This window comes from Haematobia irritans, chromosome 1 (assembly GCF_050003625.1).
Source record: "Haematobia irritans isolate KBUSLIRL chromosome 1, ASM5000362v1, whole genome shotgun sequence".
NCBI lineage: Eukaryota > Metazoa > Arthropoda > Insecta > Diptera > Muscidae > Haematobia > Haematobia irritans.
In genome coordinates, this window is record NC_134397.1 from 86740177 (window position 1) to 86755369 (window position 15193).

The following is a 15193-nucleotide window of genomic DNA, read 5'->3' on the forward strand; positions in this document are numbered from 1 at the left end:
CATATTGTTTCTAGAACAGTTGCTGAAAGTGCAATGTATTCAGCATCACACGATGAGAGTGCTACGGTTTGAGAACCAGGATATGACTCCTCCATGAGCGATAAAGACATAGCCTCTTGTAGATTTCCTATCATCGAAACTACCAGCAGAGTCTGCGTCAGTGTATCCCATAATATCACTTCTCTCATCTTTCATGAAATTTAATCTTAATTTTGAGGTGCCACGCAAATACCTTAAAATATGTTTTACTGCTAACCAGGATTTGCGTTGAAGCAACTCAATTTATTAACAGCAAATGTAATGTCTGGTCTTGTACATTGAGACAAATACATAAGACATCCGATAGCTTCCTGTTACGAAACATATTCCATTTTCATTTCCTCGGATTTGGTAGGACAATCACCTTTTGAATATTTGCATTCATAGGTGTGCTGACTGGTTTTGCATTCTTCATTACAATCTTTTCAAGAATGCTCTCAATATAGTTTTCTTTATCAAGAGAAAATTTATCTTCTTCTTCAAATTTACTTTTTACCATAAATATTTTTAATATAATAGCAAAAAGCAAATGCGTTTTTTGCCAACACCATTGTAGATGCGCTATTGGAGAGTAGTTCTTCTGACGACGATGAAGAACTTACAACATCAGTTCTTGGACGAAATGACCAACGGCATTTTGTTGAGGATGTAATTAATTTGTACTCTGAAGTAGAAGTAATATCATTAAAAATATATAAAATCAAAAGTTTTAACGATTTCCCTTAGTTCGAGAAAAGTTTGCGTGTTAGTCGAGATTCCAATAATAGTTGTTAATAATAATCGAAATATTACCGCCAAATTTATTTTGTTTTGATTTTATATAAGTGTTGCACCTTTTTTGTTCGTTTTCACAAACGGTGTTGTCATTTCAAGGGGTTTCGGCGACACTGTGGTAACACCATAAAATGTTGTACCATTTGTATGCAACACTTTTTTCCCAAACGAAATCACCATAAGTTTTCCTTGATCGCAAACTTCGCAGGAGTATTTGTAGATATATTTTCATCAATTAATGATACATTTGGGCTTTTCAACACCATATTTTTATCCGGATCATAAAAACCATAACTTTTTGTGTGCTCAAAACCTACTAAAATACATTATTTTGCTTTTACGTTCCACTTTTTACGATTTGCATTGGGTATGTGGACCATATCAGTTGTTCCAAAAACTTTTATATGTGACAGAGCAGGTTTCCTGCCATTCCAAGCCTCTTCAGGAGTGATGCTAATGCCTTTCGATGGTGACCGTTTAAGTAAATAACTGATGCCCTGTTCCTGCATTATCGAACGAAACCCCATTCGAAAGAAAGGCAGTCACTCGAATTCGAATGAATTTCGATTTTTATATTTTTAAAAGTTTGTTTCGCTTGTATTTGGCTTGAAAATTCATTCAAATGTTAACACTGTTTTCACTTTCTTCTTCACACATATTGTATATGATCGTTTATTAGTCGACAGCAAAATATAAAGTGACTTGACTTTCGAAAAAGAGGAACCAAAATCAATTTTCGTTCGTTTGGAATAAGAAAGATTACGTTCGATATATAGGAACAGGGCATGAATGTGCTGCAGACTCTGCCCAAAATATTTTTGGCAAATTTGAATCTGATAACATACATCTCGCTTTTTCATCAATTGGGTGTGTGTGTGTGTGTGTGTGTTCATTTGTTGTTTGGTGATTTATTCCTTTCTCTTTTACTATATGCCGAAAGGTTTTGTTTACAAACTCCGTCCCATTATGGGTGCGTATGGTTTTTAGTTGTTTACCTCTTTGCCTCCCCGCAAAACACAAAAATTCTTTATATTTGTCGGCAACTTCACTTTCACTTTTCGTTGAGAAAATAAATAAAAAAAATTACGTTTTTGTCGTCGATATATGTTAAAAATATCGACTTCCACCAAGAGAATGTTATTCCATTTGGCCGCAAACCTCGTACCACCTCGTGTATTTCCTAAGCTCTATGTGCATTTTTGTTGAATGGTAATATAATTTGCTTTTCCATCGGACAATTTTACAATCATTCGTGTTTTCATTCGAAAATTCTTTTTATTACTAAATGTTAATAAGATAATGAATACAATAAATGTAATAATACATAAATATTTACAAATAGCGATATAATAGGATATGTAGATTACATGATAGTATAATCCCAATACAATATGTCAAAATTGACAGTTAGGAAAATTCTTTTATATGCCACTTTGGTATATAACTGTTTTCGCAGTTTAGTTCGTTTTTTTTATTTCATTTTTATAAACGCGTTGTTATCAGTGAATAAAAATTTCTTGCGCAGTTGTAAATTCTTTTATCCCGAGAAAAAATCAGTAGAATATTCGTGCTTAATGAGTTAAAAAAAAAATCGCAAATATATTTGAAATTATAGATTTCTTATTTTTCGCTCATTGCGGGGATGGCTAACACTAGTAATGCACTTTACAGACTATCAGTTTTTCCGGACGACAGTGCTCGTGTCGAACATATCCCACATATTGGACACATTATAAGTTAAGTCCGAAGGCATAATCGATACTGCTGCATGTTTATGGGATCGATAACACATTTGCCGATTATTTACTCATCGCCGACAAGTCGTATTGATTCGACACACTGTAAGATTCTTTACAAACACCGACATTCCGTCCGGAATAACTAATAGTCTGTAAAGCGCATAAAATGAATGTTGTAAAATCTTAGCCTCGTCGGACAAAAACAAAAAAATTGGCTATCGAAAAACAAATGGGTATACCACATTTGCTGCACTTACCCTATTAGAAAAATTACCATATTCTACTTAATGAACTATTCCTAACTGCTTTCAGTCTAGGATCTTTTTTACTTAAACAAGTGAATTCGATTTTTTACACAGAAATTTAACCTAATGGAAATAAAATGGCTAAACTAAATTGATGAACATTTTTTCCTTTAGTTTCGAAGGCACTTTTTTCTGGGTGTATAAAAAGCGAAATTTATAACTGCTAGAAGTTTTCAGGAAGATACGAAGAATTCCAAAAGTTTTACGATTCTTTAAAGTCGCCCAATGATATTGGTTTGGATCACTTTCCCATAAGCATAACAATATATGTTAAAAGTCTTTGATTCCGGTCCTTGATGTACATGCTAGAACCATTCCAGATAACACGTAGCACGGACCGTTGTGCTTATGGTTTGGAAGAATGCTTACTTATCACTTTATGGAAGATGTGTAATGGTTGTGTGAGCTTCCGACAAATAAGTGATCGATTGAACATAGCAATGAGCTCCGTCAACAGCATTTTCTATATTTTCCCTCCAAGTCCAAATGTGCTCTTATTATCACTTTGGTGCTTTTGGAATCCGCCTTTACCATAAAAACTTGTTCAAAGCAGTTAAAATAATACTATATGAAATAAAAATAATTGAAAATTTTAAAACTTAAAAGTTTTCCATTTAAATACTTCGTGTTTTTTAGTAGACTTGCGCAACATATGTTTGATTGTTGCTTTTTAGAATATTTGACGCTTGTAGTGTTGCCAGACGTTGCAATTATAAATGTGTTGTGCAGTACATGCAGAGCGGCATTGCATTTCCGAAGAGGCCCTAGTTCTTACTTAATTAGGGAATTTGTCATTTTATATAGTTCGTAATAAAAGAATTAGATCAATTTTCTAAAACAAATAAAAATTTTAACTTTTATAGAAATTGTATTTTTATTATGTTGTGCCTATATACTTTGCTACACCAATATGAGTGGGTATCACACCATATAAAAATTGAGTACCCCTATTCATTTATTATAATATTAAATTTTCCTTTCAATCATCCCATCACATTCCATCAATTGTTTTATATTTTACAATTTAAACCTTAACATTAGTTATATATCTTTTACAAAATGGAAATAAATTACAAACAAATTTATAAAACATGTTTTAAATTTTTACTAACTGTAGATTTCACAAAACACCATAATGTAATGCACGAAGTGAAGATATTATTTGCCATAAACGCTTCCAGAAATTAAAACCCCTAAACATTTTTTTGAATGCTAAACTTTATATCGAAAATATTATATTAAATCTATTTGTAATTTTTATATTTAGGAAAAACTGTGTCTACTTAAAAGAATGGGATGGCTATGGAGCAAAGTATTTCAAACCGATAATAAATTGAGAGTAATGCACCTTATATTAATTAATTATTAGATATTGGCAGTTAATTACTCTAGATTGAGATTTTATTTAGTTTAATTAGAGTTTGCCCATATTCTTACAGTGCTGCGACAACTAACAATAATTTACTGTTGTTAAAATATATGGCGAAGGAGACAGTTCCGGTGGGTTTCATCTGGCGTAAAAATCTTGCTTTATTATTGGATTGATTTGATGCATGAGTTATTAAAAAGAAGTTTGAGTCATTGACGAGAGATTAGATAATATGACCCTTCATTGTGTAGATTAAAAGTGTTCGATTCGTTGTTCCAAATATCAGCTTGCAAGGAACAAATGACCAATGTCGTAAGTTAGTTTATGCTACGTATATCCAAACGGATGGTGGTAGCTACGTTGCCACTTTATATTAACCGCTTTGAAAAATAAGAATAACTTTGCTTACAATATATTTTATTCTTAAAACCAAATTTGAAGTTACATAGATTAGCAGGCATTTCTTGGCACATCGAATGTATCTGTTTTTGGAAAAATAGTAACGAAAGTGCTTGTTTCGCATATCCGGTATAGATTGAACATTGTTTTTCTTGGAATGTGTTATTGCAATATTGTTGTCGATATATCTAGCAGCAAATTTTATATTGTTAAGATGTTGTTTAAATGTAGGTGAGTATCGAGAATGATGCGTTAAATATAACATAATTTGATAAGACCTTCGTGACTGTTTTACGTTCGCAACATATGGATTTGACAGCAAATATTTTTTCGGCATCTTTGCTGGCTTTGGCTTTACGTTGTGGGGCGTTTTCATAGACTGTGACGGGGCCTGCCTGCCTGTAATTGGGCGCTATAGATGATTTTCAGTCTGTTGTTTCGTTGACACTGAGCTAGAAGATGAAGCAGCTGAAATATATATTGTATTAGATAAACTGTTGAAAGTTGCGGAAAAAATACAGAATGTCAAAAAAAAGGGGAAATGTAAATAAAACTATACTATGGTACAAGTAATTTATAAAGTAGCCTTAATTCATCAGGTGACTTTCAAAGTCTCAATAAAATTTCAAAATATCCCAATAAACATATTATAAGCGTTTTTCAAATGTAACACCTTTCAAGTTTGAGGGTAAACATCATTTTCAACATAAATTCAACTTGTCTTGAAACAGTTCAACTTCACTACATTTTCAAATTGCTTGCGAATTACGCCCACAATTTTGATGAAATGTTTACAAATGTGCTGAAAATTATTGGAGAAAACTTTGAAAAAGTACTACCCTTAAATGCAACGAGAAGAACATGTGATTTTTAATACTTCTTTGTGAATCGAATTTCGTGGTCATTTGCAAGAAATAAACAATTTTGTGACACCAACATTATGGAGGAAAACGAATTCTACAAAAATGTTAAAAATAATGTTTAAGATATTTAAAACTTTAATGATATTTTTATGTATTACTACCCAGCAAAAAAATTTGGAAGTACTTATAAAGGCACAACTTTAAAAGCACTTCCAAAAATGTCCTTCCAGAGATGTTCTTTATTTTAACTACTCAGGAAGCTGTTTTAATTCAATTTTTATATAACTCGCTTTTTACATACTTTTAAAGGGCAATTTTAACATTTTTTGTTTCAAATATGTTAAAAACAGGGTAACGATTAATAAAGTGGTATAAATTATTTAAATTTTGTTGAAAAAATTTCTAAATTCATTCTAGAAAAATTGAGAAATTTTGAAAATATATGAGGTCAAGGGTTTCAGACAAGCGCTAGATTAAAAATTTTAAAAATTATAAAAATTAATTACTGGTCAAAACACCACAAAACTGTTTAATTCACATCCAAACAGTGATGCCATGCGTAGGGAAAAATCCTTTTTTGTAGGGATTTTTTCCTAAAATTACATCTGTAGGGAAAAAAGGACAGATTTTTCATTTTTCCACAAATGTAGGGAATTTTTCCAATTTCCAGAATTTACTACATTTTGCAACAAGAAGAGTACTTTTCCTTAATATTCCAGATATTTGAAGATCCAAAATATATGGTAGTCAAAGCTTCAACTAATGGAATACGCTATTCACCGTTAACGATGTTATTGTAATGATTTTATTTAGAAAATTTCAGCGGTAACGTTAAAAGATGTTTTGCATTGGTATTTAATTACAAATGCGTAAATAGATTTCATTTGCAGGAATGAACGCTTCCATTAAGGTTCATAAACAGGTGATGGCTTCCTCAACTTGGTGCCTCTCAATATTTTCTAATACAAAGATCACTTGCAGTGCATACGCGGATTCGTGTACATAAATGTAGGATTAAATATTATTACAATACTTATTCGAGCCTATTGGACAGAAGATTAAGGGAATTAGTACTATTACTGAAAAGAACTTGTCCAATAAGCTCGAATAAGTATTGTAATAATATTTAGTTTAAATGACTTGGACATTAAGCCCGCCTGCATTGGTGTCAGGATAACATAAAAATAGTAAATGAAGGATTTTTATTCCGGAATATCTTCAAAAACTGTTTTAGAACTGTTACATTCACAACAGTTTTTAATGTTTTAGAAAAATGTCGTCTAGAGAAGAAAATAAAACCATTCCAACAAAATTTTGAAAATAGTCTTCTGACCATATTGGCTCATTGTTGAATTAAAGCGTTGGCTAGAGGCGGTCGAAAAAGACGATTTTAAATACCAATGCATTGCTTGTGGAAAGTTCGTAAATTTGTAGAAATCAGACCTGAAGAAACACGCGGCCATTAACGTCCACAAGAAAAATGTTGGTAGTGTTAAAAATGAACAATGATGTTGCAATGTTCGAAATCCGAATAAAAATGTCAATATTCATATTATTGAACATTTGGTCCCTTTATTGAAGGATATAATCCCTGACTATTAATTTTAAAGAAATTGAATTCAATATAAAATATTTGTCATTTTCTTGGCAAATTTGTATGAATTTAGTACCGTAGGGAAAAATGTAGGGAAAAAAATTTTGGGCGTAGGGAAAAAAGGGAATTTTTAGGAGCCGCGTAGGGAATTTTCAAAAAACTTCCTGGCATCACTGCATCCAAAACACTAAATTCGGATCACATCTAAAGAAGATGTATATTCAATGCAACGGCTGTTGAAATGGTGGACATCCGTCCTATGACAAGCCCATGTTAAATTCATCGCTTCTGCGCCAATTTTGCACCACTTCCGGATCCAAAAAGAACATTTTCACTACTTTTTTGGCGACGCTTTTTGCTGGGTACACACAAACAATTGTCACCGATTCAATTAATATGTTAATTGATTCAATTAATTATTTAATTAAATCCGAAAAAACAATTAAAAAATGATTGATATTTGTTACGTTTCCAATTAAAATGTTAATTGATTCAATCAATTTGTTAATAAATTCGGAAATAATTTTCAATTACAAACGTGATTGAAAAATTTTCCGTTCTCAATGTGTGATCAAACATGTGATTGATTCAATCAACTTTGTGATTGAAGTTGAATAGTTTTGAGCGATGGACAGAATGAGCAAAAAAGAAAAAGAAAATGTGTATTTTTTCAACAACACGTGATGGAGAGATCAGTCTGTGGAAGTAACTCGTAACGAACGATTGGTTTTTTGTTTTTCGCGTAAATTGAAAAACATGATTGGCGACATTCTGTCTGCTTCGTTGGAAATGTGTGCATAAATATTTTTAATACAATAACAAGTCGAACAAAATAGTCGATAAAAATAAAGTGTTTAACAACAACCGTGGTGCAATGGTTAGCATGCCCGCCTTGCATACACAAGGTCGTGGGTTCGATTCCTGCTACGACCAAACACCAAAAAGTTTTTCAGCGGTGGATTATCCCACCTCAGTAATGCTGGTGACGTTTCTGAGGGTTTCAAAGCTTCTCTAAGTGGTTTCACTGCAATGTGGAACGCCGTTCGGACTCGGCTATAAAAAGGAGGTCCCTTGTCATTGAGCTTAACATGGAATCGGGCAGCACTCAGTGATAAGTGAGAAGTTCACCAATGTGGTATCACAATGGACTGAATAGTCTAAGTGAGCCTGATACATCGGGCTGCCACCTAACCTAACCTAACCTAACAACAAATGTCCATGCGGTAAAGGAATGCATTTGGAATTACCTGCGTTTGTGCGACTCCTAGTTGTACATTAAAGACACATGTGAAGGAAGAAAAGAAAACGATGTGCTCGCCACGATGGTTTAATGGAAACTCAATTTATTGTTAAATTTACAAAGACTTATATATTAGAAAGTAAAATACTTCTTATTCTAATTATAGCTAAGCGTTTGCTGTTATCTCTTCGTGTAGAAAATCCTTCACATGGATTAATACTATACGCATGTGTAGCATACTCATCTGTTTGTTGTCAGCCGTAATGGTTCTATTATATTTGGGTAGACCGCTGATAACTTCAACAATGTTTGGGTACAGCAAACTGTGCTTAAATTTTATTGAAAATATTGGACTCTATGAAATATCAAAGCCAACTGTACAGAGCTGAACATATTGCCGGCCTTAAAAGATCCCAATCTTTTAAAACTATATAAAAAGAATTATAAAATATGGACTTAAGTATTTTACCACATGTGCTAAATAAAAATAATTATAATTCTCGCTTTTTGGATTTCCTTGACGGAAACCGATCTAGGCATTGTTGTTGGCACCACAACATTTTTTCCTTTTATCAGCTCTTTGCACGCCTCAGCTTGAACAGTCATTTTTTCTCATTCGTGGTATGCATCGCATCTGTATTTTTTCCTTCGGTCTCACATACAGGTAAAACGCCTCTTGTTTTTGTCGACCTTGTCTCATTTGGGTTTTGAAATCCTTGGACAAAGAAAGACTTCCTTTGATGACCTTGGTATGTTACACCGACTACTGGGAGGGTTGTTTTGGTTTTGTCTGTTTCTTTTTCAGCTATCCATTTTTTCGCCTTTTCAGATTTCGCTGCCGTGTATAGTGATGTTCCTGCCGTAGTTGTTGTTTGCGACTTTTCATGTTTGGCAGCTATAATTTCTTTCTTTTTAAGTGGTTTCTTCAATACTTTTACCACGGACGTCTTTGAATCGATACCCGAATAAGGTTTTGACAACACGTTAATATTGCCTTCACCATCACGCAACACATCGCTTTGAACCGTTCTTCCATTCGATGCTTTTATATCTTTTGGGACCACTGTTTTCGTCTCTAAAATGTCCCTATTATTCTCATCCAAACAATTCTCAGTTTGGATGAACCTTCCCGACCTCCAGTCCGATGGCGTTTTTCTGTGCTCTCATTAAGCATGGGCTTTTTAACGACTATTGGTTCCTCATATATTTCTTCACAGTTCAAATCTGGAAGTTTTATTTTGGGAAACCACATTCCATTTATTTCGAAATGGTCTTCACTAATATCAACCATTGTTGAGGATTTACAAATTACTTTGATTAATGGAAACCACATCCCACCGATTTCAAAATAATCGTTTTTGATGCTTAATTTTTCTGATGCTGATTTTAATTAGTTATCATTTCCGACAACATAGCCACAAATACCAAGAAAATATTCTTTTTCACTAAGATTCCTAAGTTCTTGATATATAAATCTATTTACTTTAAAGGATACTTCCTCGATCCCTATTTCAGTACCTAATACAATATATTCGCCCAACACTTTTGATGTTGAATGATTTCTTCGAAAATCATTTTCACGAAATGTATGTTTTTTAATTTGTTAGAAAATTCCTTCCTCGAAATTTAACTACACTTTTTAATAGTTTAGACATTTTCACTATGCCTACCTATAACGTCGGTGTCACAAAAATGTACAACGACTCCTAGTTGTACATTAAAGACACAGGCGAAGGACCGCTGATAACTTCTGCCTACATACAACAAATTATCACCGAAATTTTTTCATTTAAACACTTAATTGAATCTGGAAACGGATTCAATTAATATGTTAATTGATTCAATTAACTATTTAATCAAATCCGAATAAAAAACAATTAAAAAATGATTGATATTTGTTACGTTTCCTCAAGGAGTTCTATCAACTCTTCTTTGGAATGTTGCTATAAACAACCTTCTGGTTTCCCTAGAAAAAGAAAGGATACAAGTGGTGGCATACGCAGATGATGTGGCGCTAGCAGTCAGGGGAAAATTCCCATCAACAGTTAGAGATATTATACAGAGAGCCCTCCGGATAACTGAGAAATGGGCGAACGATAATGGTCTTGGGGTAAATCCTGCAAAGACAGAACTAGTCATGTACTGCAAGGATCGCAAAACTCCCACGGTTAGGCCTATTTCCTTAGGGGGTATTGAAATTCCCTTTGGTGATTGTGCAAAATACCTTGGCGTTATTTTGGACAGGAAGCTGAACTTTAAGCTTAATATTGAAGAAAGGGCGAGGAAGGCAACTGTAGCTTTGTACTCGTGCAAAAAGGCAATAGGAAAAAAGTGGGGACTAAAACAAAAAATTGTGCATTGGCTATACACGGCAGTGATTAGTCCTATAATGCTATATGGTGTTGTAGTCTGGTGGCCGGCACTTCACCAGCCGACAAGTTTAGACAAAGTTCAGCGTATGGCGTGCTTGTGTATCTCAGGTGCACTCAGCAAGACAGGAACAAATTCCCTTAATGTCATACTGCATCTATTGCCTTTAGACATTTTGGCCAAACAGTCAGCTGCAACAACAGCTGTGCGGTTGCGCGAGCTATCGCTGTAGTCGGAAAAAAGTTACGGTCACAGTTCGGTGCTCAAAATAATGCCAGATGTGCCTAACGTAGTGGATTACACTTTGGCGAGGCCACTTTTCGACAAAAAGTTTGAGACTCTAATTCCCAACAGTGAATCGTGGTGTACATGGACCCCGGGGAATAAAAGATATATAGATTTCTACACTGATGGCTCCAAATTGTATCGACAAGTGGGTTTCGGAGTATATTCTAAAGATCTGGAACTTCGAATAGCGGAAAGATTACCTGATCACTGTATCATAGTGTTTTTCAGGCTGAAATATTAGCAATAAGAGAAGTGGTGAATTGGCCGAGAAGTAATGCTCCAAGCAATATTGGCATTAATATATGCTAGACAGTCAACCTGCAATAAAATCCTTGGAATCTGTGTTCCTCAACTCGAAGACGGCCATCGACTGCCGCAAATCTCTCAATGAGATTGCTGAGCAGCACAATATTCACATAATATGGTGTGCCTGGCCATAGGAACATACCGGGGAACTGCGAAGCAGATGAGCTAGCAAGGCTAGGAACTACCTTACATATTCCAGGGGAACTAGAATCTGTTGGTATGCCTCTGGCTACCTGCAAGCTCTTACTGCGTGAGAAGGCTGTCATGATGGCAATTGTTCGATGGGAGAATTGCAAGGATTGTAACGACACCAAGCAAATATGGTCCCATTTAAACTTAAACCGCACACTAGACATACTAGTGTTCTCGAGACGCCAGATATCACTCCTGATATCTGCTATAACGGGTCGCTGCCTGATAAGCGATTTTGCAAAAACTATTGGTGCGAAGTATAATGACTATTGTATGAGCTGTCATGATGCGGAGGAAAAGGAATCAATAAAACACCTCTTGTGTGAGTGTCCTGCATTTTGTGTAAGGCGTAAGCATATAGCTTCAGATTACTGCCGGACCTGGAAAAGGTTAACTTAAGCAGTCTGCTAATGTTTTTGGAACAATCTGGTTGGTTCAACAGAAGAAAATAATCGAGAAGGTTCAGCGGTTAAAACTAGAAGTGCCCATATGTAATAGGTACTTTTAGTTAATGTGGTATCACAATGGACTGAATAGTCTAAGTGAGCCTGAATCTTAATCGGGCTGCCACATTAATCTAACCTACGTTTCCAATTAAAGTATTAAGTGATTCCATCAATTTGTTAATCAATTCGAAAATAATTTTCAATTACAAACGTGATTGAAAAATTTCCGTTTCCAATTACACATGTGATTGATCCAATCACCTTTGTGATTGAAATTGAATAATTTTGAGCAATGCAAAGAGCAAAAGGAGAACAATAGCATGTGTATTTATTCAACAATGTATGATGGAGAGATCAGTCTGTGGAAGTAACTCGTAACGAACGGTTGGGTTTTTGTTTTTCGCGTAAATTGAAAAACATGATTGGCGACATTCTGTCTGCTGCATTCAAAATGTGTGCATAAATATTTTGAACGCATCAACAAATCATAGCAAAGGGTTGAAATAAGTAAAGTGTGCAACAACAAATGGCCACGTGGTAAAGGATATATGACAGAACGCATTTGAAATTACCTGTGTTTGTGTTTTGTGGTATTGTAAAAATGGAACACAATCTACGTTTATTGAAGGTAAGAAATTGTGAAATGTGAATACCGTTTCCCATTGAAGCCTGTTTACATTAAACGGACTAAATAATATATTTTTTATTCATTTCTTTTAGTGACCAATTTTATTTTGTGAAATTGACCAATCAATCCCATCAACTCCATAATTTTGTCAAATATATAAGAATATAAGAATATGTTTGCAATCAAAAGTTGGGTACCGTATTGATCTTTTAAAATTATAATTTTTTTCACTCCTAGTTTTCTTAAAACCAAGAGCGGTATGGGTTTGTTGGAAGATTCACCTTGAAGTTGCGAAGTAGCGTTGGCATTAAATTGTATTTTTATTTTACCTGCCTTTTTCGGTTTGAACCCAAATAGAGAGCAGTATATCTGATATATAAACTAATGAGCTGAGTTATGTAATGGTAAAAAAGTTCATTCTTTTGGATTTAAAAATCTGAAAAATATCCGAAAATAATAAAAATATGTATTTTCCATTTATATTTTTCCTATTTCCAGAATTTGCAAAGTATCATCAAGGTCAAGTGGCAGCCCGATTAAGATTCAGGCTCACTTAGACTATTCAGTCCATTGTGATACCACATTAACTAAAAGTACCTCTTACATATGGGCACTTCTAGTTTTAACCGCTGAACCTTCTTGATTATTTTTCTTTGTTGAACCAACCAGATTGTTCCAAAAACATTAGCAGACTGCTTAACCCTCTAACGCCCAAGCCCGCCTTTAGGCGGGCATCATTTAATAAGGAGGCTTTTAGTAAAACACACCTTAAGTCAACAAAAATGGGCAAAATAAAAAGAAAACTTATTTGAAACTATTCAAGAGGCTTTGCAGCATATGCTGAATTTTACCGTATAAATTTTTCTTGCTTAGTTCTTCTGCTTTTGTGTCGTTAATATTGAAAATTTAATCAGCTGGCAAAAAAATTGGGGCATTAGAGGGTTAAGTTAACGTTTTCCAGATCCGCCAGTAATCTGAAGCTATATGCTCCTAAAAGTTGCTTGCGCTTTACACAAAATGCAGGACACTCACACAAGAGGTGTTTAATTGATTTCTTTTCCTCCACATCATGACAGCTCATACAATAGTCATTACATTTCGCGCCTATAGTTTTTGCAAAATCGCCTATCAGGCAGCGACCCGTTATAGCAGATATCAGGAGTGATATCTGACGTCTCGAGAACACTAGCATATCTAGTGTGCGGTTTAAGTTTAAATGGGGCCATATTTGCTTGGCGTCGTTACAGCCCTTGCAATTCTCCTATCGAACATTTGCCATCATAACAGACTTCTCATGCAGCATGAGCTTGCAGGTAGCCAGGGGCATACCAACAGATTCTAGTTCCCCTGGAATATGTAAGGTAGTCCCTAGCTTTGCCAACTCATCCGCTTCGCAGTTCCCCGGTATGGCCAGGCACCTATGGCCAGGCACCCATATTAGGTGAATATTGTACTGCTCAGCCATCTCATTGAGAGATTTGCGGCAGTCGATGGCCGTTTTCGAGTTGAGGAAGACAGAGCCCAAGGATTTTATTGCAGGTTGACTGTCTGAGTATATATTAATGCCCACATTTTTGGAACATTACTTCTCAGCCAATTCGCCACATCTCTTATTGCTAATATTTCAGCCTGAAAAACACTACAGTGATTAGGTAATCTCTTCGCTATTCGAAGTTCTAGATCATTAGAATATACTCCGAAACCCAATTGTCCATCCAATTTGGAGCCATCAGTGTAGAAATATATATATTCTTTATTCCCCGGGGTCTGTGTGCACCACGCCTCACTGTTGGGGATTAGAGTCTCAAACTTTTTGTCGAAAAGTGGACTCGCCAAAGTGTAATCCACTATGTTAGACACATCTGGCATTATTTTGAGGACCGAACTGTGACCGTAACTTTTTTCCGACCACAGCGATAGCTCGCGCAACCGCACAGCCGTTGTTGCAGCTGACTGTTTGGCCAAAATGTCTAAAGGCAATAAATGCAGCATGACATTAAGGGAAGTTGTTCCTGTCTTGCTGAATGCGCATGAGATGCACAAGTACGCCATACGCTGAACTTTGTCTAAACTTGTCGGCTGGTGAAGTGCCGGCCACCAGACTACAACACCATATAGCATTATAGGTCTAACCACTGCCGTGTATAGCCAATGCACAATTTTTGGTTTTAGTCCCCACTTTTTTCCTATTGCCTTTTTGCACGAGTACAAAGCTACCGTTGCTTTTCTCGCCCTTTCTTCAATATTAAGCTTAAAGTTCAGCTTCCTGTCCAAAATAACGCCAAGGTATTTTGCACACTCACCAAAGGGAATTTAAATACCCCCTAAGGATATGGGCCTAACCGTAGGAGTTTTGCGATCTTTGCAGTACTTGACTAGTTCTGTCTTTGCAGGATTTACCCCAAGACCATTGTCTTTCGCCAATTTCTCAGTCTTCCGGAGGGCCCTCTGAATAATATCTCTGATTGTGGATGGGAATTTCCCCCGACTGCTAGAGCCACATCATCTGCGTATGCCACCACTTTTATCCTTTCTTTTTCTAGGGTAACCAGAAAGTTATTTATAGCAACATTCCAAAGAAGAGGTGATAGAACTCCTCCTTGGGGAGTGCCTCTGTTCAAATACCTTTGTATGTTTGCTT

General features: G+C 35.2%; 1 protein-coding gene across 2 annotated transcripts in view; it reads right to left on the reverse strand.

The window, feature by feature from the left end:
* Positions 1–3705: 3705 nt before the first annotated feature.
* Positions 3706–15193, reverse strand: part of LOC142221352 (alpha/beta hydrolase domain-containing protein 17B) — a 72862-nt gene continuing 61374 nt past the window's right edge. For both annotated transcript variants that reach the window (XM_075291063.1, XM_075291064.1), the window contains exon 6: positions 3706–5093. The gene's annotated coding sequence lies outside the window, so the exon portion shown is untranslated. The remainder of the gene's footprint in view (positions 5094–15193) is intronic.